Source organism: Pinus tabuliformis, chromosome 3_1 (genome assembly GCF_031772625.1).
Source record: "Pinus tabuliformis cultivar Carrire ecotype Pingquan chromosome 3_1, CPIR1, whole genome shotgun sequence".
NCBI lineage: Eukaryota > Viridiplantae > Streptophyta > Pinopsida > Pinales > Pinaceae > Pinus > Pinus tabuliformis.
In genome coordinates, this window is record NC_142301.1 from 745,858,123 (window position 1) to 745,886,050 (window position 27,928).

The 27,928-nt window shown below is 36.9% G+C and overlaps 1 pseudogene; it reads right to left on the minus strand.

Annotated features, from left to right (window-relative positions):
- Window positions 1-18,975: 18,975 nt before the first annotated feature.
- On the minus strand, window positions 18,976-20,342 carry LOC149189514 (uncharacterized; annotated as a pseudogene).
- Window positions 20,343-27,928: the final 7,586 nt, after the last annotated feature.

The window sequence follows — 27,928 nt, forward strand, 5'->3', positions numbered from 1 at the left end:
AAGGACAAATTAAAATTGGAATATATCCTGAAATGCTATCTATAGCAATGCTATTTATAGCATTTCTATTTTTAGCATTTCTTGTTTCTATTTTCAACGCTTCCTCTCAACAAGAAAAGGATTATCTACCACCTTGATCTTGTCTCTATGGAACTTGAATTTACACTTTGACAAAGCCTTAGTCAAAATATCAGCATATTGCTCCTTGGTCGAAATAAACTGCAACAACATGATCCTCCTCGCCACACAGTCTCTAAGATGATGATACCAAATGTCGATATGCTTGGACCTATCATGAAATACTGGATTCTCAGATAACTTGATACAACTCTGATTATCACAATAGATCACAGTTGGATCCATCCTCTGATCAAATAAACCAACTAGAATTTTCCGCATCCAAATTGCCTCACATGCTGCCTGACTTGCAGCCATGTATTCAGCCTCTGCTGAGCTGAGTGAAACTGATCTCTATTTCTTGTTGTACCAAGAAACTGCAGTTGAACCAAGGTTGAAAACTCCTCCTAATGTGCTCTTCCGATCTGATGGACTCCCTACCCAATCTACATCTGTGAAGCCCTATAGCTTCACTCCCTTTGACCATCTATACCATAATCTATACTAAGATGTGCCTCTGAGGTATCTCAAAACATGCTTAGCCGCCTTCCAAAACAGCTTGGTAGGCTGAACCATAGCTTGACTCAGTTGGTTCACCGCATAGCACAAATCTGGTCACGTGTTCACTAAGTACATCAGTGAACCCACAAGCTGCCGATACATAGTAGCTTCTACTACTTCTCCTAAAGTAGCATCCTCCTTCCTCCAGTTACCTGCTAGAGGAGTTTGCATGGGCTTGCACTTCTCCATGTGCAATATCCTCAGTATCTCATTGGCATAATTTTCTTGAGACACAAATGCTTCCCCATCCTTCTGACGCACTTCCATGCCTATAAAGTAGTGCATGAGACCCATGTCTTTCATCTCGAACTCTCTTGCAAGGTCCTCCTTGCAAGACATGATCAACTGATCATCATCTGTCAATATCAGATCATCAACATAAAGAACAATGATAAACTGCTTACCTTTCACCATGATGTGGTATAAGTTTGCATCTGCTTCACTCTTTGTGAAGCCCAACCCGTTGAAGTAGTTGTCGATCCTGGTGTACCAAGAACGAGGTGCTTGCTTCAGCCTGTACAAATCTCTCTTGAGTCGGCACACATGCGACTCACGATCGAAGGTCTCGAATCCTTCTGACTGCTCTATGTACACCTCTTCCTCAATCTTTCCATTAAGGAATGAAGTCTTCACATCCATCTGATGGATCTTCCAACCCATCTGTGCTGATAGTGCCAACATCGATCTGATAGATGAGTACCTTGCTACAGGAGTAAAAGTCTCATAATAGTCGATCCCCTCGACCTATGAGAAACCACGAGCAACAAACCTTGCCTTATGTTTCTCCACACTACCGCCAGTAGTTTTCTTTACCTTGTAAAGCCAATGGGAACTCACAACTAACTTGTTCTCCGATCTTGGAACAACATCCCAAACATTTTTCTGAACTATGGAGTCATACTCCTCCACCATAGCATCAACCCAAACTAGTTGTTGCACTGTTTCCTCAAAGGAAGATGGTTCAGTCTCTACACATTCCCTAAGAAGGGCCATGTAACCAGTGTACCGCTCAGGTGAACTCCTCTTTCTGCGCTGAGAAGATGGCTCTACCACATTCTCTCTCACATCCATCAACAATCTATCAGCCTCCCTTGTGTGTTTCCGCCCCTCTCTAGAAGACTTTGCATGAGTGGATGTCTCCACTCCTAAAACCTCTGCATGCGGCTGCTCCGCATCAGTCTGAGGCTCCTCCTCCTTAGGAACCTAAAGTTCCTCCTCTACCTGCAACTTGAGCTCTCTCTCAAGGGAAACTCGCATCGCCTTCACCTCATCGAACTTAAGATCTCTGCGAACCACCGTCCTCTGACTGGTAGGCAAATACACCCGATATTTGTGGGGAGTATCAGTGTACCCCACAAGTATCCCCAACTCTGCTGTTGGCTCTAGCTTCGTCCAGGCATCCTTGGTCACACGACAATAAACCAATGAGCCAAAGATCCTGAAGTGACCCACATTTGGTATCTTCCCGGAGAAAGCTTCCTCTGGTGTCTTCATCCCAAGTATGCGATGCAGGCTTCTATTATGCAAGTAAACCATTGTGTTGCATGCCTCAGCCCACAAATGAAGTGATAGGCCTTGGTCATGCAGCATTGCCTGAGCTACCCCCACAATCGTTCTATTCTTCCTCTTGGCCACCCCATTCTGTTGTGGGTTATGAGGTGCCGTCAACTCTCGTTTAATTCCTTATATAGCACAGAAGTCCCTAAAATCTTGAGAGACATACTCTCCACCATTATTGCTTCGCAAGGCCCTAATCTTCTTTCTTGATTCTTTCTCAACCAAGGCCTTGAACTCACAAAACCTTGAGAAGGTTTGATCCTTCTTCTGCATGAAATAGATCCAACATTTAAGAGAAAAAGCATCAATGAAAATCACATAATACCTTTGTTTAGTAGCGGAGGCTGTTGGGAATGGTCCACACACATCTGTATGAACTCACTCCAAGATTGCTTCAGCTCGACTATCTCGATCATGAAAGGAAGATTTTGCATACTTACCCAAGGTACAACCTTTGCGTGTGTCCACTTGCTCAATTTTACCTTTGGGAAGTCCAATAGAGATTTGTTTCATTATCTTCAAGGCCCCATGATGCAAGTGGCCCAACCGTCTATGCCATAACTCGCCAATATCTTGGCTTTGCACCAATTCTGCTTTGCAACTCAATGCAGCACAGTCATTTACCTCTAGTTTGTAAAGATTCTTCACTCGAATCCCAATCCTCTTGGTTTGACCCGTGGCTATGTGTCTCAGGAACGCCTTTACTTTACTGAAGACTACATCATAACCTTTGTCTTCCAACATCATGATCGATACCAAGTTTTTCTTCAGTCCAGGCACATACTTTACATCAGTCAAGGTGAGAGGAGCTCCATGCTTCCTCTAAAACACAACCGTACCTTCACCTGAAACACGGAACTTTCCATCATCGCTCATCTCGATGCACATCTGGAGGTCTTTCTCCTCCAAGGTATTGAATAAACTCTTATCGCCAGTCATGTGGAATGAGGCTCCACTGTCCAGGAACCAAACACAACCCACCATCGATGAAACCATGCATGTGATGGGGGTAAAATCTAATTCGAACTATGAGGCCAGTGCCTCACCATCTGATTCTTTCGAGGATACCTTCTTGGATTTCTTCAATGGACAATTAGTTGCATAATGGCCCACCTCATGACAATTAAATCATTGCACTTTAGATTTGGAAATCTTCTTCCCACCATGGGAAGAACTCGATTTGGAATGGGAAGCCTTCCCTTTCCCTTTCCTCACCTTACTATCTAAGACTAGATTTTCTTCATCATCATGCTTAGATGAAGAACCATCTCTGGTGCTTCTCCTGATCTCCTCCTGCATCAGATCCGACCACAGTCATTCCCAATCTGGAAGTTTCTCTCTTCCATTCACTGAGTCCTATTAGCTATGCCAGCTCTTAGGAAGACCAAGGAGAGCAAGACTCACCATATCATCATCGGCTGTCGTGATTCCTACACTTCCAAGCTCATGTTTGCAGGTGGTGATCTTGTTCAGATATGTAGAGATCGTGTCACCCTTTTCACACTTGATTTTCCAAAGCTTGTCCTTCAGCGCCAGCTTCCTCTGGTCGTTGTTATTCTGATATAGGTCCTTCAATGCCTTCCACATTGAAAACGAAGTCTCCTTCCCATGGAGACTCGAGACAATATGGTCTCGAACTCCCTCCAAAAGAATCCCCCTCGCTCTCGCCACACATTTCTTCCATTCCGCCAATTCTTGGGCATTAGCTGCAGTTGGCTTGGGGACTTCTTGATCAATGAAGTCCTTCAAACCATTGTCCCCTAATTCCTCTTCCATGTGATCCTTCCATGCTATGTAATTTGAGCTTCCATCCAGGGCATACTCGAGTCTCAAGCCATTGAACGCCATTGGTGAACTTTGAGATGTGATAAGAAATCTATTTTGTACCTGCAATCAAGAACTTCAAACTTCAAACTTCTCCCTTCTTTGTATATTGTTCTCTGCTTTGATCACCTTTGCTCCGACACCATGTAGAAATTCTCACTATAGATTAAACTGATTATGCAATGTACTAAAGAAAAATACTTAATCTACTTCTACAATCAAACTTGTGGAAGCTTAATCGATTTTGAGCAAGATTAACAGAACACATATAACAGAGAAGAAGATTCAATCACACATGAAACACAAAAGAATACTCTGGAGAAAGACTCAGCTAAAAACCCCGCTATATGTATTATCATACAAGTGGAAATATCTCAGGATTACACAAAGCTTTAGCTCTCAAGCTGTCCATCTCTCAGTACAATCCCTCACTACTGCTCATAGACAGAATAGACAACACATATGCCTTCTCCTCTGTCCTCTAAGCCTCCTATTTCCTTACACAATTTCTCTTGGGTCCTCCAGCTACCACCTGTGTGATTCTCACCTCACACACTGCTCTGGCCTCTGTAGTAACTACGCAATCCTCAAGGAATGAATTCCTTCTGCATGCAAGAGATATTCACATGGGAATATTCTAGCAACTGAAAGTACACTGTCCCTGCCTTTAATCTCAATTGGGTCTTTGTCTGAACTGACGTGCATGAGTTATTTATGAGAGAATATTTAGTTATCTAGAGAACACTAGTTGCATGCATGCATGCATTAACTGATTGAACTCACAATTAGTTCCACAAACTGTTTGGAACTAATTTAACTGGACTTAACTCAGCTAACTGAGCTAACTAATTACAACTCAAATACAACTCATCCTTATCTCCTTAATTAAGGGATAACTTCCTCAATCAAAGGGATAACTGTTGCATGACTTCAAAAAGACTTCATGTTTGAATTTTACCAACTAATTAACTCAAGATGAATTAATTAATTATTTTTCAAACAGCTAGTGAGACTAAAATTTGAATTTTAATTCTCAATTTTAATTCAAGGACAAATTAAAATTGGAATATATCCTGAAATGCTATCTATAGCAATGCTATTTATAGCATTTCTATTTTTAGCATTTCTTGTTGCTATTTTCAACACCCACATGCTATAAAAATGTGAGACATGAAATACGGGGTGACAACACCCTAGGAAAAAAGTTTTTGGGAAGTTTTTTACATCTTTTTTTTACGATTTTCATTGTATTGTTTTTGTTAAAATCGTTTTTGTGGTGCATGGTGGTTTTACCCATTGTTTTGTAGTTTCGATTAAGGAACTACAATTGTATTCTAATCTATAGTAAATGGATTAGCATTCATAGATTCCATAAGATATATATTATATTGCAATACTATACAGAAGAATATATGTTGAAAAATCTTGTTGGTTTTCTTGATTTTGTGTTTCCAAGATAAAATATTTGTGTTAAATTGCGTGTTTTCCATTAAACTTGTTATATTTTAATTGAGAATGTAATGCCCCACTTAAATCTTATCATGAAAATTTTATTAATGTTTACATTACCTGAAAATATTGAGAAATATTGGTGAATACCTTCATTTTGGAAACTATCAATTTATTTACTGATATAAAGTTCATTATTTCTATTTTATTCAAATTCCCAACTTTCCTTCTAAAATTGAATCTTAGGTAGGATATGGTCTCCTTCCATTATATTAAATTATATATATTCATCTCACATTCCCAAATGTACTCTCACATTTACATAGGAGAAGACATGGTCCTCTCCATTTAATTACATCTCACATTCCCAAATGTTCTCTCACATTTACTAGGGAGAAAACATGGTCATCTCCATTTAATTACATCTCACATTCCCAAATGTACTCTGACATTTACTAGGGAGAATACATGGTCCTCTCCATCTAATTACATCTCACATTCCCAAATGTACTCTGACATTTACTAGGGAGAAGACATGGTCTTCCCCATTTAATTACATCTCACATTCCCAAATGTACTCTCACATTTACTTGGGAGAAGACATCGTCCTCTCCATTTAATTATCAATATATATGTCCATCTCACATTCCCAAATGTACTCTCATATTTACTTGGGAGAAGACATGGTCCTCTCCCATTAATTTCCCAATTTTATATTCATATCACATTTCCAAATGTACTCCCAGATTTACTTGGGAGAAAAGAAGTCAACTGTAAGGATGGAGGAGAATTTAATGACATTAATGAGAGGTGGTTGAGATGGAGAAGAGAGGGAGGGTATAAAATGGGAGGAGGAAGGGAGAAAAGGGCATGTGGGGGTCTTGCTTTGATTTTGGGGTTGTTGTGATTTGAGTTGACTGTGATTTTAGGATTTCTATGATTTTGGAGACATAAGGAACCTGTGGAGGTTTCTTGGGTTTGTTGAGAGGAGGATATTGTTCATCTTGGTCTGGATTATTCATTTTGGACACACTAAATCTGGTTGGGCTTGGGCTCGAAGGGCTAGGGAACCAGTGGAGGTTTCCTGGGCTATAAATTATTTCCTAGTTGGCTGGGAGGTAAATCTAGTTGGGTTAGTCAAGAGGAGAGTTCAGCAGGAGCAACAGCTCAAAGGCATCTCCACCAGCCACTGGTACAGGTATTCGTCTATAGATTACTCATGTAAATTTATTGAAATGAAATGTTCGCTATAAGTTATAGGGATTAGAATGTAAATGGTAAAATTTTCATTGTTTAAAAAGTATTGTAAGAAAGTAAATCATTGCCTCTTATTCCATTTAAATTCCAGAGAAATAGATCTATTAGAAGACCCTAGTATAGGGCCTTACATGTGGTATCAGAGCTTAGGTTCAAAATTTGGACCCAATACCCACTAGACATGAATCTTCACTAAAAAAAAATTAAATGAGGACATCATCAATCACAACATAGCATTATTCTACATAAGTGTCAGCAAGGAATTATAAGACTGCCAATTCAAATTGTGTGCTTAGTACTGAAATCAATTTGTGTCCCTTACAGTAGACAACACAAGGACTCCCACCTCCTTCCAGTTTTTCTGATTTTCAAAATAACCTGAAAAAAAAATATTGTTTGATGGTTAGCAAAAGAAGAAAATACTCTTTTATAGTAAGAAAGGAAATAAACTCGAACTAGACGAAGTTGTTGAAAATCTTAAATCAAGTGTTTCATGGAGGCAGCATAACATGTTGTATGGTCTAAAAGGATTGAGTACCTATACAGATTGGAATCTAACAGCTACTACAAGAAGTCCCATATGCTTCTACATTCATCCATGTTCTCTTCATTGTCATGTTCTTCTTCCTGCTCTCTGTTCCATTGTTCCTCGTATGAATTTTGAACAATTTTATTTGGGTTTTTGTCGATCATCTCAATAATGTCTAGAATATTTTTCTTGATCCAAGGATCGAGTATTTCCTTATGCAAATCTGTTGGCGAAAGACCCAGAATACTGACACATTCTTCTTTAAATACCATGTCATTTCATGACATGATCAAACCCGAGATAGATCTTGATAATTCTGGTGCATGTGCTTTCATCTGCGTGTTTATAAGCCATCAAAAACCAATCATTTCTATAATAGCATTTTGTAAAGCCTGCCATTGAAGTTACGATGGCCAATATAACAACTAATAAACATTCAATTTGGATATTCAACTAGCGCATATGGCACTACAAGCTCAGTTTCATAGTCCACCTGGGTTGTTATGGAGTGAGGATATCTTATTGCAGCTCCCGGTCCAATAACTGACTGTGGTGCCTTTGTGAAGACGATGGGATACTTTGGTATATTAGGAGAAGCTATGTCAGGAGCCGTTTTCCATGTATCAATTTCTTTAACATGGTCAGCATAATTTTTACCAATACACATTATCGCTCCAGAAGGCATAGGCATAGGAGCAAGCAATTTCACATCTTCTATTGGGATACCTGGCCCTTCAAGCTTTATACAACTGTGAAGAAAGTATCCTGGTTGTATCCCACAAATACCCCATTTATCCAAGCATAGAATGTTGAATCAACAACCTCGAAGTGAAAAAATACACGACGACCTGTCCATTCTGTCGGAAGAAGGAAGGATTTCCGATAGCAACCAGTAGGATTTTCAGTGGGAACATATGGAGGATTCAGTGGAAATGGGTACACACAGTTTGTATAAATTGGACGATCATAGCCATGCATCTGCCAATTTGATGGAACCTCTTTTTGTCTTCGCATCATGAATACTTAGTACTCACAATCCAAACAAGGAAACTGGCAAGGTTCCCCATGCAGAATCATCAAAGCTACTCTCATAAAATTCAAGAGGAACTTCTCCAGGACTTGGTGCCAGAAATAAATTCGAATGGCCATTCAATGACGTAACATAAGGAAGCCCTTTAACCCAAAATGCAACACTATCAAGGGAAGCTGAAGCAACTTCGTCTTCCCATACTGCTTGAGCAGCAACCTTAAAATCTACATTGTTGCGCTCAAACCAAAATATTAAAGTCTCTTCCACTGTAGCATGGCAATGCAGAGGAACATGAGCAATTTGTTTGTTCCACTTTATAACAAATGGATCTTCCCAAACTCGCTCTAGAAAACCCATTTCTTTATATTGTCGTAATTTAAATTGTTTTGCTTCAGCACTGTTGCTTCTCTCAACCACTTTAGGGCTTTAAATAAAACTATCACCGTGCTTAATGAAGGTAATAGCTGAAATCCAACCTATGAAATCTTGCTATATTGTCACTCCCCAGTGAGGCTGCTAGACAATTGTATATGAATTGTAACAACCAAATGAGAATAGCTACATTCTTCAAAATTCATGGCGTCCATTCCTCGGTTTTGTATTCCCAATTTTAGCACACTCAAAATTCAATTGGATTTTCAAATTTTTCCTGTGCAAGTTCAATAGAAAACTCTGTTGGACCCATACACATTTTGAGGGATTTCCACTGGTGTTGAAAAGCAAATCATGAACCTCCTCATTGCGGAGCTCAAACATTGTAACATGGAAGTTGAATTTAGAAGAATATGCATTAGCATTAGAAAAATCGAATAGCTCCTCAAACGCCCTAAAATAAAGTCCGCGGTCATGGCTTGAACCTTCCATTGTATATATTTCCACTAGAGCCATATATTTCCTGAAATTATTGTATTCCATGAAATAACATCTCGTTCTGGTATTTTGTCAAATACTTGGCGTGTGTCCATCAAACTCCCACATTTGGCATACATGTTGACGAGGTTATTGCTCATGAACATGTCTATATTAGCGCTAATTTTCAGGATGTGGGCGTGAACTTTCTTGTCCGTCTTCAAAGCTTTGGAATTGGCACATCTCTGCAACAGGTTATTATAGACAGTCAAGTCTGTCCACATGCCTTCTTCATTTTCAAACTGGTGCATGGAATCCAGCACCTCTGTCAATCTTCCAGCTCTGGAAAATTTAACCACATGATCAGAAGTTAAATAAGAAGCTACATCGGTTCTATGTTCTACTGATTGTAATTCAATGGCCATGGCAGAAAATGTTTTACTAATTGTAGGCCCTTTGAACAACGTTGTTGGATCCCATAGTCGAAAACAACGATCAACTGCAACATATGGGTTGTTGTGATGGAAGTAATGAAGTCTCTTGAAATTTACATTGGTAAAAAAAAGAGATGCCAAATTTCATCATTCATTCATGCCAAAAGATTTCATATAAAGACATTATCAACCTACAGCTACTCAATCCAACCCTGAAATCCAGAGCATGGAGACATCATCGAACAAGTAAAAGAATGGACGCTCAATTCAAACATGAAATCTGGAGCATAAAGCCATCATCGATTAAGTAAACTAATGGACACTCAATCCAAACCTGAAATAGAGAGCATGGTTTCTTGAAAAAGTAAAATATGGAGGAACCATTGAAAAAAAAGTCTACTGGTATCCAATATAAGAAGCATTCAAGAAGTACCCTAAGGTCATGAACAATGTTGTCCCTGCTTATGATGGTCAAAAGGAACCATGATTTATCCTCTAAATTCCTCTCTTTATTTCCTAGTAGGTTTTGTACTCCTAGGAGTGATTTCATTCCTGCTTCCTTGGTTATCCATTGGCTTAGAAACATGACCACATATGTTTAAATGCCTTTATCTTGCAGCCTTTGGTGCCACAAGTGTATCAATGACCATAATGCCCGATCAACAAATGGCATGTTCATATTTAAGAACAGAAGAGGTGTTCCTTGATAACATATATTGATAACAACTATATATATATTAATAATTTATATAATTGTTAATTGAGAATTTAGAATTTTTAAATATTATAGTAAATAAAGTACAGTATAATGTTATTTAATTTAAAATAGATTATATATATATATATATATATATATATATATATATAGCTCAAAAAAAAAAGGAAAAAGAAAACAAATATGATGGTTATTGAGCATATTAATTTTACAAACCTGAAAATGTTTCATTGGAAATTGCCTAGAAACATATATGGTTTTCAATTAGTTCGCATGCCTTGGCATTTCTTCAGCTCTTCTTGTTGACAACTAGCAGTTGTGGTTGTTGCTGCCTATATATGGTTTGAATGCACTATACGATTGTTAGTACCATTTCTTTTATTTTTGAAAACTTGTTCCCAGTGATCTTATGTTTGAGATAACTATCATCCCTACATGTAGGAATCTCTATCTTGGAACTTGTATACTCTTTTTAAAGTATATGCGATCATATTTTGGTATTGAATTTATGAACTGCCCTCCTCACCATATGGTAATGAAGTAAATCCATGAGCAACTCTGAGTTAACTATTTTGTTCCTAAAGAACTATGTTATGAAAATAAGAGCCATCTCTATTATTTATTTATTTATTTTGGAAGTTGCTTGAAGAAATACACCTAGAGGTTGAGGGTTGCACCACATAGCACAATTTTTCTTTGACTTAGGTGCTAGCTCTGAGGGGTAGCTATTTTGCCAAAATCATTTTGTATTTTCACTTGGCCTCGTCTCTTTTGAGACATGCTATTCAGGGGAGGCAAACTACTATTAGAATGGAGCCATGGGGAATGGCTGCATACTCTGTTGATCTGACCAGTGAACCAATGCCCCATTGGTAGCAGTCATTTCTATTTTCCCTTTCCAAATTCTTTAGTTAAAGCATAGATTGTTTTGTACTGAATAAGTTTGAGTTGTAATTTGTAAATATTCACACATAAGATGGATAAAGAAATTAGTCACGGGTTTCTACATTTAGACAATGGACATGTTAACTTAGAGAAGCCTTGTTTTACAGTACTATTATGTGAAAGTTAGTTTTAAGGAATTTAACCATTGGAACATGTAACTTTGACTACTGGATTCCAGTTTTATAAGGCATTTGGAGGTAGTCTGCCTTTAAAACAGAAAGGCTTTGAATAGATTTGGAACTACCATGTGTCAAAAAAAAATTGGGGTTATCTTATCATTGATTGTGTCCATGAATCTCAATGGCTATGGTTCTGTTGCTGATCTCTCAACCTGCTAGAATTGTGGTATTTAGTCTTCAACTGTTTTGAAGGTTGACTAAAGAGTGGCCAAAATTGTTATTGATCTCTTACAGAAGTTCTATTTGTGGTTTTGGAGCTGAACAGAGATAATTGTGTTATAGATTGTTGCCATTCCTAGAGCCAACTTCCTGCTAAAGTATAAAGTTGGTGGATTTTCAATTAAAGCATAAATATTTACATTTAGAGCTATTCATAAATTAGAAATCATCCATTTTTACAAAGATATTCTCTACATTATTTGATGAATTGTTAGGCAACATTTAGGCATGAGTCACATTCTCATCCTAGACATGTGCTTAGTGTATGCTGACCACCAGAAATTAACTGTGAGATCTGTCCTTTTCTTTAATGGGAAATACGAGGAATGAAATTTAACATTCACAGATTGGTTAAGTTGCTCTGCCACTTGCAATTAAGTCAAGATCATTGTACTAACTTAATTGTAGCACATTCATGTTAATAATTTAATAATAAGTGAGGATGACAGTGAAAGACATTTTATTTTGAAATCTAGATGTAACAGATATATCTATGTGTGGGAGAATTAATTGTATTATGTTGCTGAAGACAAAAATGCTTTTATTGAGAGTTTGGTCTTTGTTTTCCATCCAAGCAACTTCTAGATTACTCTGTGTATGCCATAAAGTTGGAACATATAATCATTAAAAACACCATAAGGAATTCAATATAAAAGTCTTACTAGCAAGTACCATCCTTTAAAGAAAAGACAAAGCCCCTGCTTGCTAGTGCCATAACATGAAATATGGAGCTGACATTTCACTACCTTCCAAAGGGGATGTTTTTTATGAGTGTAGGGAATGCAAAAATAAGGATGGGTTATGGTGAAGAAGGATTCAATCAATAATATATCATATGAAAAATACGTTAAGCCTATCCAATCATGTCGTATTCAGATGTATCAGCAGTTTGTTGTAGTAATCTGTTTTCCAAAAAAAAATTAGATTAGTTCTTCATTACAGTTTGTATTTTAACTGTCTCGTTTAAGTGGAAAAATTCTATTTACATTCTTTAAGTGGTGCTAGAATGAATTCTGTGAAGCCCATAATGTGCTTTGTCAATTTCATGGTCTGTGCAAGTAGGTTATCCATTAGGTTGGGCTTAGGCTTCCTTTTTGTAACCACTAATCAACATTGATGTTAATATTAGCTATTAATTGATATTATTTTTAAAAATTTATTGAGAAAGTGTGTTTTAGTTGGTACATTTTGGTGAAATTTATTAGCTCTCACAATCAAGAAGCAAGCATCAGGATGCAAGTCCTTGTGTTGACATCCTACTCTTTGTGAGTGCTAACATCACTTGACCATGCCTATGTACTTTGTAGACATGGTTACTAGAGTCAATGGGTTTGACTTGGACTTGTGGGCCTGATTCACTGGCCTGCTTGTGCTGTTACAAAGTGGCAGTGAGTCAAACTTGCCAAGGTGCATTTTACCTGTGAGTATTTGCATGTCAAATTTGGACTTGGCAATTAATTGCAAGTCATTCATAAGTCAAAAAGTTGATTCACTGATCCATTGACACCTTTTGCTCATTTTTCAGCATCATTGGAACACTGGTCATCCTCAAAACTGTCTACAACAACACAACCTAGGACCACATAATCTTGATTGGAATTACCTACATAGTCCCTTTTATCATCCTTTATTAAAAGGGGGGGGGGAGTTATCCATGACAGTACTTGAGTTAACATGACATCTGAAAAGCATTTCTCTTTTGACTTTGCAATTAGATCAATCACAGGAGATATACTAGATCAATATCTCTCTTCATTCTTTATTTAGCATTTGAAACAACCATGAGAAACTCTCCATTAGTTTCATTCACATCATCTTTTGATCTCACCAAAGGCTGATCTTTAAAGGTCTTTTTCAGTGCCAACATCCCCCAGAATAATATCACCTGGCTTGGACATTTCAGGTATATCGTTTTCCTCCATAAGATACATTTTCTTATCATGACATAATTTTATTAATGATGGGCATCCTGCAGTAGTTTCCATTTTACTTAATCCACCCACAAAATTTTCCTATTTTATATCTGTAGAAGAGCGAAATGGCATTATATTGTTAATTGTCTCTGGTAGACAAGAATTTTCAGGTCTTCACTTCAGTTGAAGTCTCTGCACATAACAACTCAGCTTCCATAAGTAGACTGCAATTTGGAACAGGTATCTTTGGCATATTATTCCCACGCATCTTAGCCATTGATGATTGTTAAATGATAGCATTTGACCTTGATCTGGATCTTATCAGTTTGTTTGGAATCGAATGCTCAAAGGCAATGCGAGAATAGATTTGACTTGATCTCAAGGGATTTGTAATGGGCTAAAATTGAATGGAACATGAGGGCTTCATGTTTTTTTTTTCAAGGACGTTTTTCCAAAGTCGATAGATTTTGAAGCTTGAATGAAAGGCAGTTGATGACTTGCCTTAAACAGAGGTCTTGGAATAAGTCAATACTTAAGCATTTCACCGACAAAGATGCAGAAAACATGGAAAATGGTTGTTAACTAAATGGATCAATAACTGGATCAATTATTGCAAACCCCACACAAAAGAGAATTGGTTCCATTTGATCCATTTTGAATTCAATTCCTTGACTTCCAGAGTGAATTTACTTCTGTGGGATCCCATTCAGAAATAGTTCTGGACGGTACATTAGAAAGACAAATATTAGACAGAGATTATGGATAAGTGCCTTTAATTAATAAAGTCACATGTTATAAATAATATTAAGTTAAACCGGGTTAGTCATGTCTTAATGAAACAAGGTAGTTGTACGGGGTAGTCTCGCTCCTCTTTATATATCTAGTCTTGACAATTTCCATATTAAGTTATAACAAGCAATACCTCCATTTCTTCTATCTCTTCTCTTTTTTCAAATATTTTGCAGTTCCATGTTATTTATTTATGAACATTATGTAATATTGATGCATTTGGTTGAACACGTGAAACTACTTAGGTTTGATTTGATGATGGAAATGTTTGATGTATGACGTACTTGGTGATGATTTATCTAGTGCATGACTTATCAGAGCTATTGTTGTTTCATGTATGGCTTAAGTGGATATGACTTATCTAATGAATGACGTAGTGAAATTATGATTTGTTTCCAATATGAACTACAAAATTGACACGTGGATACTATACTTAATAATGTGCTGATCATACATCTTATTGTTATATAAATGAATGAATGAGAGCTAACCCGCAGGGGGAAAGAACTATATGATAGCTGAGATCTACTCTTCCATTGAGGGAAGGTCAAGACATCTCATGGGGAAGGTATAATGTACATTGTTCTACTACATTTGGTATCTACTTGACATGCACTCTTATGACACGAGTAAAATGCAAATGACAGGTGGCAAGACGACCGGATTGGATTATTCGATGACAAGTCCAACTAGCTCTGTAGTGTGGTGCGTATTAGGGCATTGACCCTAGTTCTGAAGGAGGGGTGGAGGCATTTCCCACCTTGTATCCTCCAAAACCTGGAATCGTGGGAGGTCAGTGGTGGACACACTCCCCTAGACATCCGATGACGATTGCTAGTTTCCTGCTGGGGATGTTAGGTCGATGTAGTCGACGCTTCCACCATGTCGGTTATATCAGTGGTTAGTATGGTCGTTGCCACTAATAAAGAAGCAGAGGATGGATAGGGTGGGAACGGAAGTAGGTCAGGATGGATAGGAGGATATAGATCAGTTGGAGACTCCTGATGGGAAGTAATGTCATTGTCTGACTTATCAAATTTTACTGCTATAACTCTCTGGTTTTCTATGCTTTTGAACTCCTTGTACCTTTTCATTCTAACTTCAGGATGAAGTTTTCTGAAGGAGGGGTGTATGTAATGCCCCACTTAAATCTTATCATGCAAATTTTATTAATGTTTACATTACTTAAAAATATTGAGAAATATTGGTGAATACCTTCATTTTGGAAACTATCAATTTATTTACTAATATAAAATTCATTATTTCTATTTTATTCAAATTCCCAACTTGCCTTCTAAAATTGAATCTTAGGTAGGATATGGTCTCCTTCCATTATATCAAATTATATATATTCATCTCACATTCCCAAATGTACTCTCACATTTACTTAGGAGAAGACATGGTCCTCTCCATTTAATTACATCTCACATTCCCAAATGTACTCTCACATTTACTAGGGAGAAGACATGGTCCTCTCCATTTAATTACATCTCACATTCCCAAATGTACTCTCACATTTATTAGGGAGAAGACATGGTCATCTCCATTTAATTACATCTCACATTCCCAAATGTACTCTCACATTTACTTGGGAGAAGACATGGTCCTCTTCATTTAATTATCAATATATATATCCATCTCACATTCCCAAGTGTACTCTCAGATTTACTTGGGACAAGACACGGTCCTCTCCCATTAATTTCCCAATTTTATAGTCATATCACATTTCCAAATGTACTCCCAGATTTACTTGGGAGAAGAGAATTCAACTATAAGGATGGAGGAGAAGTTAATGACATTAATGAGAGGTGGTTGAGATGGAGAAGAGAGGGAGGGTATAAAAGGGAAGGAGGAAGGGAGAAAAGGGCATGTGGGGGTCTTGCTTTGATTTTGGGGTTGTTGTGATTTGACTTGGCTGTGATTTTAGGATTTTTGTGATTTTGGAGACCTAAGGAACCTGTGGAGGTTTCTTGGGTTTGTTGAGAGGAGGATATTGTTCATCTTGGTCTGGATTATTCATTTTGGACACACTACATCTGGTTGGGCTTGGGCTCGGAGGGCTAAGGAACCTGTGGAGGTTTCCTGGGCTAGGAATTGTTTCCTAGTTGACTGGGAGGTAAATCTAGTTGGGTTAGTCAAGAGGAGTGTTTAGCAGGAGCAGCAGCTCAAAGGAATCTCCACCAGCCACCAGTACAGGTATTCCTCTATAGATTACTCATGTAAATTTATTGAAATGAAATGTTCATTATAAGTTATAGAGATTAGAATGTAAATGGTAAAATTTTCATTGTTTTAAAAGTCTTGTAAGAAAGTAAATCATTGCCTCTTATTGCATTTAAATTCCAAAGAAATAGATCTGTTAGAATACCCTAGGATAGGGCCTTACAGAGAATCTGTCTACAACAATTGATCATACAAGGTTAAAACCTACACCTTAGAGGGTTGACCCACAACTTTTAAAGGTTTCATTTGCATCCAAAATAATCAATACCTATCCATCATGCCCTTGTACAAGCTTAAGGGGTTCTACATTTCTAAAATAGCAAGGCTAATAATAGAAACTTGTCATCAATAAGTTGAGGAAGCATAAGGAAGATAGGTTAGAATTCCATCTTGAGAAATATGGTGTAACCATCTCACATTGTGCCATTAATGCACTTTTTAAGGGATTAATTATGGCTAAGGCCATCATTTATTATAATACCAAGTTATGGTTAAGGCCAACCTAGTCAACTTTAATATGTAGGTTCAATAGCCCTCTTGAGGAGTTCACACTAATTATGTGGGCCCATAACCCTCATTGGGAGGATGCCCTCTTTGAGTTGTGTATAAAAGCATAACCCAAACCTCATTTGTAAGATCATCTTGTGTGATTAAGCAATTATTGTTGATCCTATAAGCATCACTCTTTTATACAAGTGATTAAGGTTAGAGACAATATATCTTTGGTGTTTTCTTGTTCTATGGCTATGTTTTTTTCTCTCCCTAGAATATATTTTGGATAGCTACAATGCACTTATTTTATTTGTTTCCTCCTTTAAATTTGAAGTTTCTAGGTTGGTTTTTTCTTTCCTTTGATCTCCTCATTCTTGTCAAACTGAGGTTTCAATCAATCCTCCCTTGCTTACGAATTGATATCATGGCTATTAGTTGAGTTATCCTCCATCCAAATATTTGATGGGATTAGGGGGAGTTTGTAAGGTTCTCATGGGTATGTGAGTGTGTGTGTGTTTCCCAAGGGGTTAGCTCGACCATTTGTCACCAATGTTATTAGAAATTTGGCTAGTTATGTGTCAACAAGTGCTTGATTCAACTTCCCTTAGTTGAGGTGTGCCAGGGTATGCCATGTGTTTACTAGGGATGCAATCCATGAATTTAGTGAAGCATCTATTGGTTTCCCCATGAGGTTTTCCTGGAGGAAAACCAAAAATTTGAACAAGATACATCCCACAAAGTTACTTATTGTTCCTTGAGATGTTCTAGGTTGTTCAAGAAAAACTCCAAGACATCTGCAAACTTCTTTGGCATCAATTTGGCTCTAGGGGCAAAGGAGGTTGCCTCATCAAATTCAAGAAAGTTGGGTACCTACTATATCTAAAAAGCAACCAATAACCTTAAGCTCAATGGCCATGTTTAGATAATAAAGAATAAGATAAACATGGTGGAAGATAAAAGGCAAGAGATTAAAATTTTGAATTTTGTAAACCTCTCAAACCATAGGCCTTTCCATTGGGCACTAAAGTATTGGCTTGTAGAGCACAAAATTTGAGGATAAATGTTGGAAGAAAAGAGAATTACATTGAATCTCAAGATCAACTCTAAGGAATTCAATGCAAACCTGAGATGAGGAAAAGTAAATTAATGGGCATTGTGAAATGAGTCCAAAAAATATAAGTATAATCTATGAATTCATGTAATAAACACTCCTAAAAATAATTTTCAAGTGTATGTTGATGATATATTTAGAAATGGAAGAGGTACCAAATTGATGCCTTTAAAACCCATAAATTTATTTGTAAATTACAAAAATTAAACAAGAAAAGTGAAGGTATTTAAAAAGAAACTTAATACAGGAAAAATGAGGAAAACAAGTCTCTACAAACAAGCAATGCATCCCCTGTAAATTTGACTTTTGGATTTACAAAATAGCCCCTTGATATTTTATAAAGGCAATCTTTGTTGCTGCCAAAATTTATTCCTCCTTTTGAACCCATTAGTTTCTTGCTTTATGTTTCTTCAATGTTGATTAAAAATCTTTATTTTGATTTTCACTTAAACAAAAACCCACTGATTTCTCATTCCCCTACCCCCACATTTGTTAATTATCGAACAAGTCAAGGGGGGGAAAAATCAACCAAGACCATTGATAATTTGTTCTTATTAGTGCCACTAGCTATGAACAATGAATTCAAAAAAATTGTGAGCTTCCTTCCATAGTTCCTGCAGGAAATCTATGATGCAAGATTTCCACCTTGAAGAAAATAGGGTCAAGAAGACCCTTTTTGAATGTAGATACCACTTGTTCCAGGGGAATCGATGTAAACCCTAGAGTATCATCTTCCGATGTATATTCATAATTAAGCATTTGAATCATGAGATATTCTTTTTCTAGTCGTTATAAAGGATATGTTGAGAACATAATAGTTGATAAATCCTTAATTGGATTCCAAACTGGGTTAAGTGTTTGATATATAGAATAAAGGTATTGATTAAGTTTGGTCTAACTAATGATAGGTATGGATCCAAATAGCCATTTATATCAATCATGTGAATTTATTGATATTGTTACACAATGATTATATGACAAAAATTTTTCCTCAAATCCTTGGAGAGATTGCAAAAGTACATGAACATACCATGTAGGTATCTGCTTTTTGTTGTATGTATTTGTCAAATCCCTTTGCATCTTAAAATTTGGGAGAAAATTGGAATCCCTTTCATTAAAGTTGTGAAGCATTGTTAATGCAAATTTCTTTCTTTATAGCTCGTGATATTGTGGTAAATACTTATATTCTCTATTCATGGTATGTTTCACCTTTTATGCCAAAATCTCCTCTGTGATGTAATGGGTTTTTCTTCAATTTATTAAAGTCAAGCCCATAATTTAGACCTCCCATCCAAAAGACATGCTTGAAGTGATTCAAGAGGTTCATGTTTTGTATTCTGACTCGCAACTCTCCTAATATTTCTTTGTAATTACTATTTCGCATCTCACTATGGCCATCATGTGCAACAAAATGGTTGTTCATGAAGAAAAGGCTTTTGTCCTAGTACTTTAATTGCAAATACTTCCTTTATTTTCCATAACATGCCCAATATCTGTGGGCTTCACTTCCATTGTGAACATTGGAAACTACTTTGTGGCAACAAGAATTATCATTGTTTAGCTTATGTAAGAACTCCAAAGTAGACTTAAACCCCCAAAGCTCCAACAACACATCTACATCATCATGTACAAAACACAACTAAGTAAAACTACCATCTTGAATTTTCATGGACTATCTTATATAAACTAGCAACATGATTCATGCAAGTTTCTAACTAATCTTTTCCACATTCCATGTGTGATGATCTTGGTGGATAATCAGACGCATGTGTTTCAATAAAAATTATTTCATAAGGATCACCCTTTGGAATCCATGCAGATAGGTCCTTCGGTGAACTAGGGTTCCAAACATTCCAAATTCCTTTAAAATCATGTGTCATTTTCTTTGGATTAGCCTTACCTAATACAATATGCATTCAAATCTTCCCTGCAAGCTTTTTCTTCGAGTCTTAAAATAAAGGTCATACCACTTGGCCTCCAACTCAATTTCACTAGTACCTTGCTCCAGCAGATCCTTGACATGCATATTTTTAGAGGATCCTATGAAATACTTCAATCCAAAAAGGTCGTTCCATGCACTTGAATTGTTATTTTTCCACTCTTCAAATATTTGATTTTGGTTCACTCTCAAGAGTCCATATTGGTCCATGATGTGTGTTATATGTTTGAACGTTTGAGATGTCGAGAAATAGCTATTTCTTTGCAAATTTTGCAAAAATATTTTGTGTTACAATATAACCCAAGAAAGTAAATCGTTTGTACTTATCACAAACAACAACATATTTATCAATTTCATTTTTGGTTGGATAGTCATCGACCTGGATATCATTACCTAGTGATACATGTTTTTTGGGATTAATTAGGGGGTTGATCAAAATCCCAAGTATTGCATATGTAGTTGCATCCACACAATGTAACAAAGATGATTAATGGTTAGGATAAAACATAAACATAGATTCCAAAATTCAAATGTGAATGAACCAACATGCCATAAGATAATAAAAAAAATGCTTTGGTTTAACATGCCAAAGAACCATAAGACAAATCTATCATGCTAAGTCTCGGGGTTTATAAATTGGGTTCTTTTCATTTCATGGTCATTGGATGGGAAACAACTTGTTAGTGGCAGCAAATATGGATACCTATGAATTTGGGACCCTGAGGCTAGGAGGGCATCAGGCAATCCACTTAATATAAGATTATTGTTATCTTATTAGCTCTAGTATTAATGTCATTTCCTATGTTTGATCTGATTATTGATTGAGAAATAAAACAAGAAAAATCCATTTTCCTTCTCGTTATGTTTTGTCCAAACTAAAATTAATTTATAGTATGTTGTGTTTGATGTTTATTTTGTCACCAAATACTTGGTTATTTCATGGCCACAAGAAGTGGATTGTTGGGCTTGATTGGGAACCTGTACATCTGCAAGCCCCTTGTCGTCGCTTTGTTAGTTCAACTAAATATGGAGATGTTCGTGTTTGGGATATTGTCCTAAGGAAGTGTGTGATATCCCTAATTGGCCATACACTTGCAGTGACTTGTGTGAAATGGAGAGGTGATGGGATGATCTATTCCAGGTTTTAATTATTATCTTCTTTAATGTATGAATCAAACATTTCCATCAACATTTTTTGCTTGTGTTTATATCTAAGTTCATTATAGATAAAGGAGTGTAGATATAAAAGAAAATTGAAGAAAGTATATATATAATTGTATATGGGAAATAAAGAAGTTATATTAATTTCCACTAGTGACCAAAGATGGGTAAGTGGGACTCTCATGTACATCCAGTATTAGTATCCAAAGAGGAAATGTGTAAGACATCTCTTATTGATGAAGTGACCAATACAATGCCTTCAAATCAAAGTGATTGCATTGGTCTTTTCTTTTGAGACTTGACCCATGGAGCTTCTACATTATACAATTACTTGTCTCATTCTATTTTGTTTAAAGGTGTGATTGAATCATAAAAGAATCATGTGAACAATGTTTCAAGTTTGTTTGACAGATGTTTTTTTTGCTTCATGTGGTCACATGATTGTAATGTGATGTAGTTCGCAGGACTGCACAATCAAAAGTTTGGGAAAATTCTTAGGGGAAGTTGATTCATGAATTAAGGGTACGTATATTTCCTATATTATGTTTTTCCATAGTTTGTCCCTCTCCCTTGACTATCATACCATTTTATTAATAATAAAGTTCTTATTCAACATATTTATGATTTCTTGTAACTTTGATGAAGCAAAATCAACTATGTAGGACCTACTAAATCCTAGTAATTGAGGTGAACGAGTTGGGGGGGATTTAATTAGGAATTTAGTATAATTATCAAACTATGAGAGGGATATAGAATTGTGTGTATTTTCAGAAGAATTTAGTACATCAAAATGTGAGCTGATAATTTTTAGAAGAAAATGCTAGTAATTTGTTATGACTCGTGAGGTTATGAAAGTATTATTTTAACATGTGCCATTTTTTTCCAAATAGCTATGTTGTGGTTTGGCTGATAAGACTTAGCTTGTTGGTAGTGAAACATGAAAGTTTTGTTGGATGCATACATCATTTTGTAGAATGTGCTAATGGCAAATGAGAGAATATCCAGTAGAGCATGACCTTTATTTTTGAAGACATACAAAATTTTCTAAGTTACAATGATAATGAATAGTGACCATTTAAATTTGATTGTAACTTCTCCTTTGTAATGCTCAATATGGCATATTGCTCATATTTTCAAGGTTGAATATGGATCCAATTATCAATGATGCAGCTTCATTCAACATAATGCAAATCTACATCTGGTTTTCATGTTTATCATTCCTATGTTGATTTGCTTGATTTTCAAATGAAACATGGATTCTGGCACCCATATTGCACCAGATAATACACAGTGTGTATTAAGGACACACATAAATTTGACATTGCAATTGGCCATATATTTATCGTTGCATCTTGTAAAGTTGGCCTACCAATCATCAACCATAAAGCTTAGTTTAGTTTTATATAAATTTTTATATTGTTTCATAATTGGTTTTTCCAATGGCCTTTCGATTCTCAAACAACTTGGAATATTGACTAGGTTAAAAAACTTTGTTTCAAACTTTATGGCTTTTTGAGTAGCAAAGTCCCTATAATTGCATGTGCTAGATTTTTTTTTTTTTTTTTTTTCTCTATCTGGTTAACGGTCCCCAGAGTTCGGTGACTCTCTATGTCCACGGAATATTGTTCCAACTAGATCCATCTGAAGGGGTCGCTTCCCACCAACTCAAACATGGAGCCTAACACCGAGAGTTTCGAGAGAATTGAACCTATGACCTCTCAATAGAATAGGTGCTTAACTACAATAACTCGACCAATTGAGTTAATCCTCAGGGATATGTGCTAGCGATGTATTATATCTCAAAAATTTGTGATTACATATTTTCTTTGCACATGTTTTGAAATTTCACTCATTCCAGTTGGAAGCCAAGACACAATATAAGATGTGCATATGATTTTTGTGCCTTCCAATTCTCACAATTCTCTAAAATTTGTGGTGTAAGAGTTCAAATTTTTAGATTAAGCACACAAATTAGATGCCTTTTGCATGACTAAATTAGAAATCAAGGGGTTATTCTATGTGTTGGGATAAGTTCTTTTAGAAAGTCGATTGGCACAAAGGTGGAACCAAAATTTCATTGAGGTTTGAATAACCTTGTTTTGAAATGTATTGAAATTGGGCACAACTTTACGTGTGGGATGGTAATCTTTGTTACAATCCTAGTGTTCTAATGGTTTTCACTTTATTAGCTTGTCATTAATGACATTAAATGTCCATGTTTTTGTTTAGGCCTCCTATGTGTTTCTTGGGTCATTCAACTTTTGGGCATATACCTTGTGCTCTCAAATTTAATTAGTAATTTGAAAATTCTTTGTTTTCACAGTTCACTCAAAAGTTTTCAACCAAGGTTGCATGTGAGGCATGTTCAAGATGTTTAGTAAAATTCATTGAATGCCTAAGCAATTTCTTTGTTTCTACCTGAAAGTACTTGTTAACCAAGGTTACATATGCAAAGCCTTATATTCTTGGAATGTGGTGGCTATTGTAGTGGATAATGCATAATGAGTGGCTGTTGCAATGGATAATAAATTCTTCATAGATTTGCAACTAAGCTTCATATTTTCCTTGTATTTGTTACTTGTAAAGAAAGTTCTACGAATTCTTTGTTATATCCCTGGACATCATAATGTGGTTAATTTTCTTGGTGGACTTAAGAGTGTGCTTGGAGGAAATAAGTTTGGGGGTCAAATGGGTGTCAAGTCACTTAGGAAAGAAAATGTATAGATGAGACTGTGTTTTAGGTCATTTGGGTTGCATTGGAAGCACTTCAAATAATTCAATAAATCACTTTTCAATATTAAATTTTGAATACCAATCAAAGCCTAACCTAATGCATAAATCCAAGCCCAACAAAATTCAATAAACCTAACCTAATATAGATGTATACTAAAGAAAATAATGGCAAGCAAAAGTAATAGACAATGGGGAACAAAGAGTCTCGAGTGTTGAAATGTTACTTAACCTTAAAGATAAGTGTGATAAGCTTCTCTTTTTATTTTCCTATTATTCTAAGGGATAACTTGTTGGTTTTTCCTATTACCTCAGATCAGGTCTATGTCTAATCATGATCTTAAACACAATGAAATACACAAGTTCAAGCACTTTTCATAGCAAAAATGTAGCAATAATGAATCAACAAAGTACACAAAAATATAAGTGATGCAAAACTTGTTTTTATTGTCCTTCAATAAAAAAAAATGTAGGGCTCCCGTACCATGGATTATGGCCCTTAAAATCCTTGATACAAGACATTAATATACATAGTATACATTAAGGCTTGAAGCCAATTACTTCCAACTATCAATCTGCCCAAAAGACCAAAAACAAAACTTAACTTACTTGCTGAAGATGCCCTTACACAACAATCCTTTCAATCCACTTTATCTTCACATTTGGAAGGTCCTCTGCCTCCTTTGACCACAGATAAATACCTCCCTTATACGCCTTTGTCCACCATCTACTCACATAGTATTTTCTCCTTTACATTGTATACTCAACCCTAATCTACTAAGCTCCTTACAGTGATCAGCCCTTCAAATCAATGTACAATTGTCTCTTTGACACATTGTTAAAACACTCCTTTGTTGAACAAACTTCCATAGTCACACTCAGCAATCATTATCCACAAAATTCAACCCATGGTGGCCTCTTCCTTATAGTTAATATTTAATAATTTCCTTTAATGTTTTTGTTATTCTAAATAAAAAATAGAACTCCTAGCATATATTGTGCACATGCATTTCAAAAGGACACAAACCTTGGTTTGACAATTAATGAAGTAATTTAACTATCAATAAAATTACCCAACAAAGAGATTATAGAATAAGAACAAAGAGAGTCCAATAGTGAAAATAACATTTACCAAACGAGGTCTTTCACCCACTTTGTGGTTGAAACCTTGTACCAAGAGTAAAAAGCACAACCGTTTCACTTCCACGTAAATTATCATTTTGCAAAAATTGATGTTTTTAAGTGCATCACATGCTCCCATGCATTTAGTAAATCATATAGCTACAAACTATCCAGTGGGAGTACAAACTCTTGTATACAACTCTCAGATTCTGAAGCTAGAGAAAGTGGGTAGGGGGGTCCCTTCAATAACTTATGCCTTACACATATATCTTGAATAACTTTGCTACCGCCTATCTTATAAAACCTTATCAGTCCTAGTTATTGCTTGTATGTCTAGTATTCCAATTGTTAGCGCTCGAATCTGGCCTCAGGCTGAGGAAGGCGAAACTCAAGGCAACATCAAACCACTTAGCCTCGTAGCTAGCCCTACGGGGACAGGAGAGGGCTCTCTCCGGGTCTATCTCGGCAATATGTCTTCAAAGGGCTGAGATGACCAATAAAGAATATTGATTTTAAGCTAGTAAACTGATGGGAAAAGTTTGATTTTAAATTTTTAGAGTTTTGTTGGAAAACTGAGCACGACAAATTTGGGTGCAGGGATGAGACACAGGTTTTGCAGAGGTCTTTTTGGGGCAAGGTAGGAGATTGTCTTGATGCCTTTGAAATAAGTGAATGGATGGATATGACCGGTGAGGAGCTAAGGAGAGCAAGAAACCATCGAGAGTTCTCCTTAAACAGATGAAAACATTGATATTAAGCAAACTTAAAGGCAGAGCATAGAAACCATGAATTCTACCTTAACACTTCATTTACTTAATTTGCAGAAGAGAAGAGTAGGAAAATGATACACATAACAAACTTACAAGTACATGAGAGAAACACACCATCAACACAAATCACCACAGGAATCCCAAATAGTGCTGCAAAACCCTAGTCTTTCCTTTACCAAAATTGCAGAGATACAAAGTGTAATACAATAGAAGCTTATCCCTCAAGAGTCCAACCATGAAAATGACTAAGAAAATACATAATATAGGCAAGCTAACACCTTTCCTTGCCTCTAGGGGTCGAGCTCATCCTTCTAGGAGCTGTTTCAACCAATTCTAAACTGAGCACTAAAATCTAGGCAGTCAAAACAACTTGCCTCTATAAGCTAGGAAACCAATTCATTCATTAAATTTTTGACTTTTTATGAATGAATCTTCTAGAAGAGATAAATAAGTGCCATGAAATCATAAAATTACATCAATTACATCAAGGAGGATGAAAAATCACTCCAAAAAGTCAAAACTAGTCAAATCTGCGTTTTGCTGAGCTGTAGGTGAAAATCTGGCAAATTTCCCTGATGCGTAGCGCCCCAATTCTCTACGCGTAGCGCGCCTTTGAGCCAACTTTTGAGGCACTTCCCGGCATCCAAATGAGGCCAAAGTAGGCTTTTTGGAAAGGTCTGGATGTCTACTTTCCAACCCAAGTGGAATTTCTCAATTTGGTGTCCATTTACCCCTCCAAAATTGCAATCTCCCAAGACTGCTTCCTGTGTGTCCAAAAAGTGGCAGAAAGTCATTTTTTGCATGTTTTTTGACCTTCTGAGGGCTCAAAACCTGATGAAATGTCTTGGCAATTGCTGATCAAGTGTAATTTGTCATGACAAATCCAAAAATGCTGAGTTTTTGAGAAATGGACTTGCCCATCTTCAGGGTAGCGCGCGGCGCGCTACGCGTTGAGGGCAAAAACCTGTTTTTTGACCCAAAAAAATTCAAAAATGACCAAAATTGCTCCAAATTCTCTAAAATTTGAGCTGAAGGTGTGTCATTTAGTGCCATGCTCTTTCAAGGAAGCCTCAGCCAAAATATGAAGGGTATCGGGCCTTTTTCTCTGTTTTAGTGCCTTGGCCAACCGTCCTTTGAGTACCTTCATTCTTGCTTTACACACATGCATTCGAGCACAATAGTGATTCTTCATGTGTCGGAGCATGTCTTTTTCCATGTTTGCCTTGGCCAGCAACTTCTCCAAATGATTATTGACCCGGATGAGCATAGCCTCTCGCTCAATGGGTGTCAAATCACCGGGTCTCTTGCGAGCCAAGTTGCGGTCTTCATGGATCCTCCGCAACTCATCAAGAGTGTGCTCATCCTCTAGTTGCTTGTTGCGCTGCTCTAAGTAGGTGATTGTCCAATTTTCCATTTCCAACTTCTGCTGCAACAAGCGATTTTCAGCCTTTTGTTGCTGAATGATCTCCTTTAGCTCCGAGCTAAGAGAACTGAGGTCAAGGTCAATAATGTCAATTTCTGGATCACCTGACAGTCCCTCCTCAATCATGGGTTGCTTGCCTCTCTCTGGTACCTGTGCTGCTGTCGAAAGCGAGGCCCCTTCCACATGAGGTGGAGATAACGCTCGCTGTGCTGATGAAGAAGGCGAGACCCCTTTCACCTGGTGTGAAGATAATACTCGCCGTGCAGATGCAAATAAGGCCCTGTGGCCTCTCTGATATGTAACAAATGGATGGGAGTTGACATGCTCGGGCTCTAGAATGTCAAACTGATGTGAAGGCCCTCCCTCATCACGGACAACCTCAGGAGGTGGCTGTGGCACTGTGAACAAGTCACGAGAAATGAAATCCTCCCATGGAATACCCTGTTGTGCCAACTGATGCATGACCACAATCTTGATCAGTGCATAATGATAGATGCTCTTGTATTGCTGTGCTGGTCTCTTTCTTTGCACCAAGGGCACCATCCTCTCTATATTTCGGCACATGAAGAATGGAATGTTCATCATTCGTA